This window comes from Vipera berus (assembly GCF_964194415.1).
Source record: "Vipera berus genome assembly, chromosome: 13".
NCBI classification, from domain to species: domain Eukaryota; kingdom Metazoa; phylum Chordata; class Lepidosauria; order Squamata; family Viperidae; genus Vipera; species Vipera berus.
This window is the reverse complement of record NC_138216.1, coordinates 8,920,130-8,927,905: the sequence shown is the minus strand read 5'-3', so window position 1 is coordinate 8,927,905 and position 7,776 is coordinate 8,920,130. Positions and strand designations below refer to the sequence as shown.

The window sequence follows — 7,776 nt, the reverse complement described above, 5'->3', positions numbered from 1 at the left end:
GTTGAAGTCCACGAGTCATGAAGGGGCCATAGTTCCCCCATGCTGGCTTAGGAATTCTGGGAGTTGAAGTCCACGAGTCATGAAGGGGCCATAGTTCCCCCATGCTGGCTGAGGAATTCTGGGAGTTGAAGTCCACGAGTCATGAAGGGGCCGTAGTTCCCCCATGCTGGCTGAGGAATTCTGGGAGTTGAAGTCCACGAGTCATAAAAGAGCCAAGGTTGCCTACCCCTGTTTAGACAGTCAACTCAAGACAACGAATAGATGCCCATACAATGAATGGCTGGAAAGGACCACCAGATTTTCCTTGGGATAAGCTGGAACCAAAGGACTTTCTAACGGACATTCCCACCCATCCCCACCCCCAATTAGGAGACATGGGTAGAAGTGAGCTAAGACTGGTCAGAAAAAACAACAACCCAATTCATTCATTCATTCAGTTATTATTACCCGAGTCCTGCGCCGCCCCATTTTTGGAGACTCAAGTGACTCTAAGAAAGGAAGCGTTTGTAGGTTGACTGTGGAACAGGGCAGAATTACAGGTAATTCTCGACTTACAAACCGTTCGTTTAGTGACCTTTCAAAGTTACAGCGGCCCTGGAAAAAATGACTTACGATCCATTTTTCTCTCGCTTCGCAACATAAAGGTTTGGGCTCGCTTGAGGTGGTAAGTCCAGGACTACCTGTAGCTGGATTCCAGAGCCACCAAAATGAATAAATAAATACCACATGAAACAAATATAGAGGGTGTTGGCATAACCCTATGTCGGGGGGGGGGGTCTTCAAACTTGGCCCTTTTATTTATTTTATTTTTATTTTAATCCTATTTATATCCCGCCCTTCTCCGAAGACTCAGGGCGGCTTACAATCTAAAGCACAAATCAATGTGCTTAACAATAGCCTTCATTCTATGTATATGCCTGCTTATTAGGGCTTTCCAGGCCCCCCCAAGCGGCATTATTACAAAGTCAGCTTATTGCCCCCAACAATCTGGGTCCTCATTTTATGACTTGTGGACTTCAACTCCCAGAATTCCTGAGTCCGCATGGGGGAACTATGGCCCCCTCATGACTTGTGGACTTCAACTCCCAGAATTCCTGCGCCAGCAGCATGGCTTAGCTTGGAAACCTCTCCCTTTCCCCTCAGCACGGCTGGCTCAGGAATTCTGGGAGTTGAAGTCCACGAGTCATGAAAGAGCCAAGGTTGCCTAACCCTGGTATAGACCAACTCTACATCTGGTGGAACTACTGGTTTGTACCTTTATAGCAGGGGTCTTCAAACTTGGCCCTTTTATGACTCGTGGACTTCAACTCCCAGAATTCCTCAGCCAGCATAGCTAAGTTGAAGTCCACGAGTCATAAAAGGGCCAAGTTTGAAGACCCCTGCGCTAAGTCATGCTTTTTTTAAAAAAAAAATTTACTTTGCGAGAGCTTCTTAACCCAGCGGACTTGGTTCACAAAATCCGTCACACACAGACACTAGCCAAATCCTTTTCAGTGGAACATGTGTGAACCCAGCTGAGCTTTTGCCACACCACTGATGTTCCTTCTCTGCAGCTGCCCTCATTTGACCTCAATTACAGCCTGCATGCCTAAGCCCAGGAGAGCGCTGGCTCAAACTCTTAGCAACAGAGAAAGCTGCTTTCCAAGCAGATCAACGCCAGCTGGATTCCCACCTTCTGTTGCAGAGCCGTTTTTGTCGTAAAAGCAACGGTCTGTGTGGCAACTATAGTAACTGAACCGTTTGCATCACGCCAAACCGAGAGAATTCTCCTTCGCAAACCACATTGCCTGTGGCCCCCACCCAGCAGCCCTACACCGCTACACCGCATCTAGGAATGGAAAGATTGGGCTATTTGTGACATTTAAAAAAACAAACAACAAAACGCAGCTAAAGCATGAAGGATGGTGCCTACCACGGCCTCTTGCTGCAATGTGCAAAGCCAGCTCGTCTGCCCTTGTTAAAAGCCATCCTGGTCCAGATTGAGCCGAGAAGGGCTTTAAGATCAAGGCTCCTGTGTAAAACTTCTTGGCTGGCAGGCCAACCTTGGCTCGCAGGCCAACGGTCACCCTCTTTTAAGGACAGGACAGCCCCCCCCATAACCTCCCCCCCCAAAAAAAAATCAAAGAAAGGCCAGGCCCACACTGATCACCAAGGGGGCTACGTCTCTGCTGCAAGGCTGCCAATCTTCCTGGCTGGCGTAGCTGCTGCAGACGCATCAGCAGTGGTTGATGGGAACCAGCTCACCTGCCGATGGAGCTCTTTAGGCTGGCCCCAGGCCCTTCCATCCCACGGCTGCCTTTGTGCTAGGAAACCCAGACCCCCCTTTTTCACCCACCCCAGTCCTGCTCTCCGGACAGGCCAAGGAACCCAGATGCAGACACACACCCTGCACCCGAACCCCCACTCCACCCCAAAGATGCCCGGCCGGGCTGGTTGGCAGAGCAAGCAGCTTGCCTTCTGTCTAGGGAGGAAGGAGGGAATGATGTCATCGCCCAGGGTGGGTGATTCATACCCTGTTCACGACATCCATCCAGCCAAAGGTGGGGAAGGGGCTCCCGGGAGCCCTGCAGAAGGGGCTGCTGCCTCTGCAGCTAGGGAGGGTCGGGCGGAGGAGAAAGGGGGGGGAGTCCGGGCAGGCTGGTCCTAAGACAGACAAGGGGGGGGCGGGAATTAGGGAGAGGCGACCTGGCCAGGGGGAAGGGGGAAGAAAAGGGTAGGGGGGGAAAGCAGAGACCCCCCCCGGGGTATTGCAAAGTGAGGGGCGAGGCAACTGCAAGGACCGGGCTCTTTTGCACACCCGGAGAACAAAGTGCATCCAGAAGGGGGGAGGAGGGAAGGAGCGGCGGCTGGACAAAGCGAGCCAGGACCGGTGCGGGACCAAGGGCGGCCCGCCGGTTGATGCTGGCGCCCTTCGGTGTGGGGGGGGGGTTACCTGCTCAGCCCCGCCGCGCTCCGGGCTTCTCCGCCGCGTCTCCTCTGACGGCTCCCGACGCCGTTGCCATTCCGGCTCTCCAGCACTGGGAGGGAGGGAGGGAGGCGGGCCCGGAGCGTCGGCTGAGCCCCTCCCCGCTGACGCGCAGGGAACACGGGTATGGGTGGGGGGGACACACGCAGAGGCGCTTGGCTGGGGAGCCAGACGCCTTTCTCCCCAAAGCGCTCCTCTCGGTCCTCTTCCTCCCCCCCCCTCCGCCTGGTCCTCCTCCCTTTTCTCCTCTTCCTCCTCTGGTCCTTCTCCTCCTCCCCCTCCTCCTCTTCCTCCCCCTCCTGGTCCTCCTCCCCTTTCTCCTCTTCCTCCTCTGGTCCTTCTCCTCCTCTTCCTCCTCCTCTTCCTCCCCCTCCTGGTCCTCCTCCCCTTTCTCCTCTTCCTCCTCTGGTCCTTCTCCTCCTCCCCCTCCTCCTCTTCCTCCCCCTCCTGGTCCTCCTCCCTTTTCTCCTCTTCCTCCTCTGGTCCTTCTCCTCCTCTTCCTCCTCCTGGTCCTCCTCCCCTTTCTCCTCTGGTCCTCCTCCTCCTCTTCCTCCTCTTCCTCCCCCTCCTGGTCCTCCTCCCCTTTCTCCTCTTCCTCCTCTGGTCCTTCTCCTCCTCTTCCTCCTCCTGGTCCTCCTCCCCTTTCTCCTCTGGTCCTCCTCCTCCTCTTCCTCCTCTTCCTCCCCCTCCTGGTCCTCCTCCCCTTTCTCCTCTTCCTCCTCTGGTCCTCCTCCTCCTTGTCTCCCGTCCCCCTCCGCCTGGTCCTCCTCCCCTGGTCCTTCTCCTTCTCCTCCTCCTCCTCCTGGTCCTCCTCCCCTTCCTCCTCTGGTCCTTCTCCTTCTCCTCCATCCCAGCTGATCGCTCCCGGTTGCTAATGGCGCGAACAGCCTCTCCCTGCTCCAGATGTGACGCCGGTCTCGGATTTGAAAGCACATCTGGAGGACCCTCTTTGGCTCCCTCCGCTGCGGAGAAGCTGCCGGGCGCCGAGAGCTCAGGGCGCCCCCCCCCCCGCCCCCAGGGCCGAAGCCGGAACCCAGGCAGCATCTTGGCTACCATCCAGGTGATGGATGAATTCAGGTAGACCTTCTCGGCTTCATCCAGAAAGATGGGCCCGACCTGGCCCGAAGCCTGCTTCATCTTCCTGCTCGAGGCAAGTCCTTTGGAAGATCTGACTCCCAGAGGTGAGCCCCCCCACCCCGCCCTTCTCCTGTTTCCAGAAGCCTTAAGACCTGGCTTTGCCAATAAGTGGGGTGGGGTGGTGGTGGTCTGTGAGGGGGTGGCTTGAGGGCACCCCGCTGCCTCGTTAACATTTTTAGCCTTCTGAATTTTCACTCCTGGATTATTATTTGTAGTTGGAAGTTATAATTCGTTCGTAACTCCTATTTTGAACCTGTGCTTTTATTGATGTGTTCTATTTGGTTCTGTTATGACAGGGGTCTTCAAACTTGGCCCTTTTATGACTTGTGGACTTCAACTCCCAGAATTCCTCAGCCAGCAAAGCTGGGAGTTGAAGTCCACAAGTCATAAAAGGGCCAAGTTTGAAGACCCCTGTGTTATGGTGATGCGAGTCGCCCAGTCGCTTGGGCGAGATGGGCAGCGTATAAATTTAATAAAGAAGTGAATTCATTCCTCTCAGTGGGACTGTACGTGTAGGGGCGAGGGGAAGGTTTCTGATGCACTGAAGCGCATGGCTAGGGGAGGTCTTGATCGCTTGCATCAGTGGGGTATTGTCAGGTGCTAAGAACTAGGCCTGTGGTGGCGAACGTACGGCACGTGTGCCACAGGTGGCACGCAGAGCCCTCTCTGTGGGCACGCACGCCGTCACCCCAGTCCTAGGCCTTCAGCGGGGTTTTATAACCCCTTTTCGCTTTAGGCCTCTGCCACCGTGTGCAAAAAAAATAATGTGTGTTTGTTTTTCAAATTTGAGCTCTATCTCCAATTTGCACTTTTCATGGTATGAGGCATTTTTCCTAACAAATGCTAGATATGCCCTGGCCTAACTCTACAGGGACACATCAATCAATCAATTTCAACTTCTCGCGGGGAAAAAAAAGATCTCGCAAAGTTGGAATTGACTGAACTTTTTAGTCCCACCCAGTCTGCCGTTACCACCGCAGCCACGCCCACCCAATGGGCCATGTCCACCCAATGAGCCACGCCCACCCGGCACCTGACGATACTTAAGTGGGTTTTATTTATTTATTAGTTGAATTTATATACCGCCGTTTGAGCACTCGGTCTCTAAAAGGTTCGCCATCACTGAACTAGGCCCTCAAACTAGCTACTTCATTGTTCTCTGCCTATAGCACAGGAATCTCTCCAGATTGGCAGCTTTCGCCCGGGAAAGAACCAGACAAGGCTTTAAGGAATTCAGGGGTGGGGTCAGATCTAGCCCTCTTGTGTTTATGTAGAGAGTCTAGGCTGATTCCTCCTTTGAGTCCTCCTCCTACCTGGGATGGCTGCTCTCCCAACGGATAGCAACGCTGGAAGATCAGCTCTGAGGAACACTAACAACGTCCAACTGCTTCCTCGGAGACGTCAGGATGGGCCTGGTCTTTGGTCCTTGGCTCACCTGAACAGGTTCGCGTTCCAATTTGTCTCTCCCTCTGGGCCACAATAAAAATGAAAAGCCATCTCTTCTGCATCTTCCTATTTACGGTTAACTTTTTTTTTTGTTTTACTAACAAGTCGGGTTAATCTTTCCACGCCTGGAAACCTTGTTTTTTTTCTTCTTTAAAGTGTGATTTGTAAGAAGGTGAGCCATGCAGCCACGATACACACACGATAAGCTTCAGTGTCGTTAAGGCAGCTTCACCTCCCAATGGAAGCGTTCCGGTTGTGCCATTCTCTCTTCCATCACAAGTTTCCGTTTCTCGTTGAAGGCTTCAACAGGTTCAACCGAGCCGTTTCAAGACCTGGAGACTGGCGAACGAAGGCAGCAAAAATCTGGTGACTGGATCCGTGCAACAAACTAGGCTTGGTTAGGGTTAATCTGGATTAGATTTTTATAGTGTGAACAGTCCTGGCGGTTACCTTGGAATTCTGGTTTTTGTGCCAATATAGAAAATAGGCTAGCTCACTTGATGTAGATGACCAGGCTGAGGGTGGGGACAAATGCATCATCAATTTAGTGTCACTACACCCCGTAACAGACGTAAATCCAGCCCCCAGCCCCCAAAAGTGTGTTGAGTAGCGCCAATTCACCTTGACCATTAGTACTTCAGAGTCTCGTCTAGAGTTAGCACGGAATAAACCTGTGGTACCGATAAAGGAGAATAAAGGTAAAGGTAAAGGTTCCCCCGCACATGCGTGCTAGTCGTTTCCGACTCTAGGGGCCGGTGCTCATCTCCGTTTCAAAGCTGAAGAGCCAGCGCTTGTCTGAGGACGTCTCCGTGGTCACGTGGCCGGCATGACTTAGACGCCAAAGGTGCACGGAACACTGTTGCCTTCCCACCGTAGTAGTCCCTATTTTTCTACTTGCATTTGTACGTGCTTTCGAATTGCTAGGTTGGCAGAAGCTGGGACGAGTAACAGGCGCTCACTCTGCTACGCGGCACTCGGGATTCGACCCGCCAAAGTGCCGACCTTCCAATCAACAGGCTCAGCATCCTAATCCACTGAGCCACCGCGTCCCTTTTAAAGGAGAATATTTGTAGCTTAATGTTGAAATGTGGGGTCCTTGGTGCTCTCTGAGCTTTGTTGTTTACTTGATGTTTCATTACCCTAACTAGGTAACAACATCAGTGTTAGAAGAGAGTGAGGTTTGCAATGAGGAGGAGGAGGAGGAGGAGGAGGAGGAGGAGGAGGAGAATGATTATGGTGTCCTTGGTGCTCTCTGAGCTTGGTTGTTTTCTTGCAGACGTTTCATTACCCAACTAGCTAACATCATCAGTCCTAGCTTTGCCTACATGCAAATTTCTGCCACTTCCATGCTTTCTGAAGAATGACATTCATAAGTGGTACCCATAGGAGAATATTTGGGGCTCAGGATTGAAATGAGGGGTCCACGGTGGTCTCTGAGCTTGGCTGTTGTCTTTTTTTTTGCAGATGTTCCATTACCCAAACTAGGTAACATCACCGGTGTTCGCTGCTGCTGCTGCTGTTACCTAGCTGGGTAATGAAACGTCTGCAAGAAAACAAGTAAGCTCAGTGAACACCGAGGTGCTCTTGCACCTCGATTAACCCAGTTTACGGTCTTCCTCAGGCCTGTTTTGTTTACTACTCCTTGCTCGGTAGCTTGTTTTCGGCTGCAGTTCCACAGAGACCCTTCATCCGAGGGAGAACACTATTATTCAAGGTAAATGATGCCGGGCCAACAGCAGACAAGAAATGGCAACACAGAGCCACGCCTGACATGGATGGCCGGTGTTGTATTTAGACAAAAAGGATAGTTAAGCGATCCAGGCTGGTTTCCTTAGGGCTTTTCAAGAATTTTTAAGAACAAAGAAGATTAGGGGGCTGGAGGCTAAACCAATACGAAGAACGGTTGCAGGAATTGGATAGGTCTTGTCTAGTGAAAAGAAATCATAGAATAATAAGAGTTGGAAGGGATCTAAGAGATCTTCTAGTCCAACCCCCTGCTCAAGCAGGAGACCCTTATGCCAATTTCAGACCAATTGCTCTCCAGTCTCTTTTTGAAAGCTTCCAGTGATGGAGCACTCACAACTTCTGGAGACAAGCTATTCCATAAGGACTTGGGGTATTAGATTTGCTGTGATCTTAACCTGGCACATGTAATTATTCTTAATTTTAACTGGGGTTTTATTTATGCAGGGACAAATATAATTTTTTTAAAAATTTGTTTTTAACTT

General features: G+C 51.8%; 1 protein-coding gene across 1 annotated transcript in view; it reads right to left on the bottom strand.

Annotated features, from left to right (window-relative positions):
- Positions 1-2,989, bottom strand: part of ABCA3 (ATP binding cassette subfamily A member 3) — an 81,095-nt gene extending 78,106 nt beyond the window's left edge. Inside the window, exon 1 of the mRNA XM_081338365.1 lies at positions 2,933-2,989. The gene's annotated coding sequence lies outside the window, so the exon portion shown is untranslated. The remainder of the gene's footprint in view (positions 1-2,932) is intronic.
- Between the last annotated feature and the right edge of the window lie 4,787 nt (positions 2,990-7,776).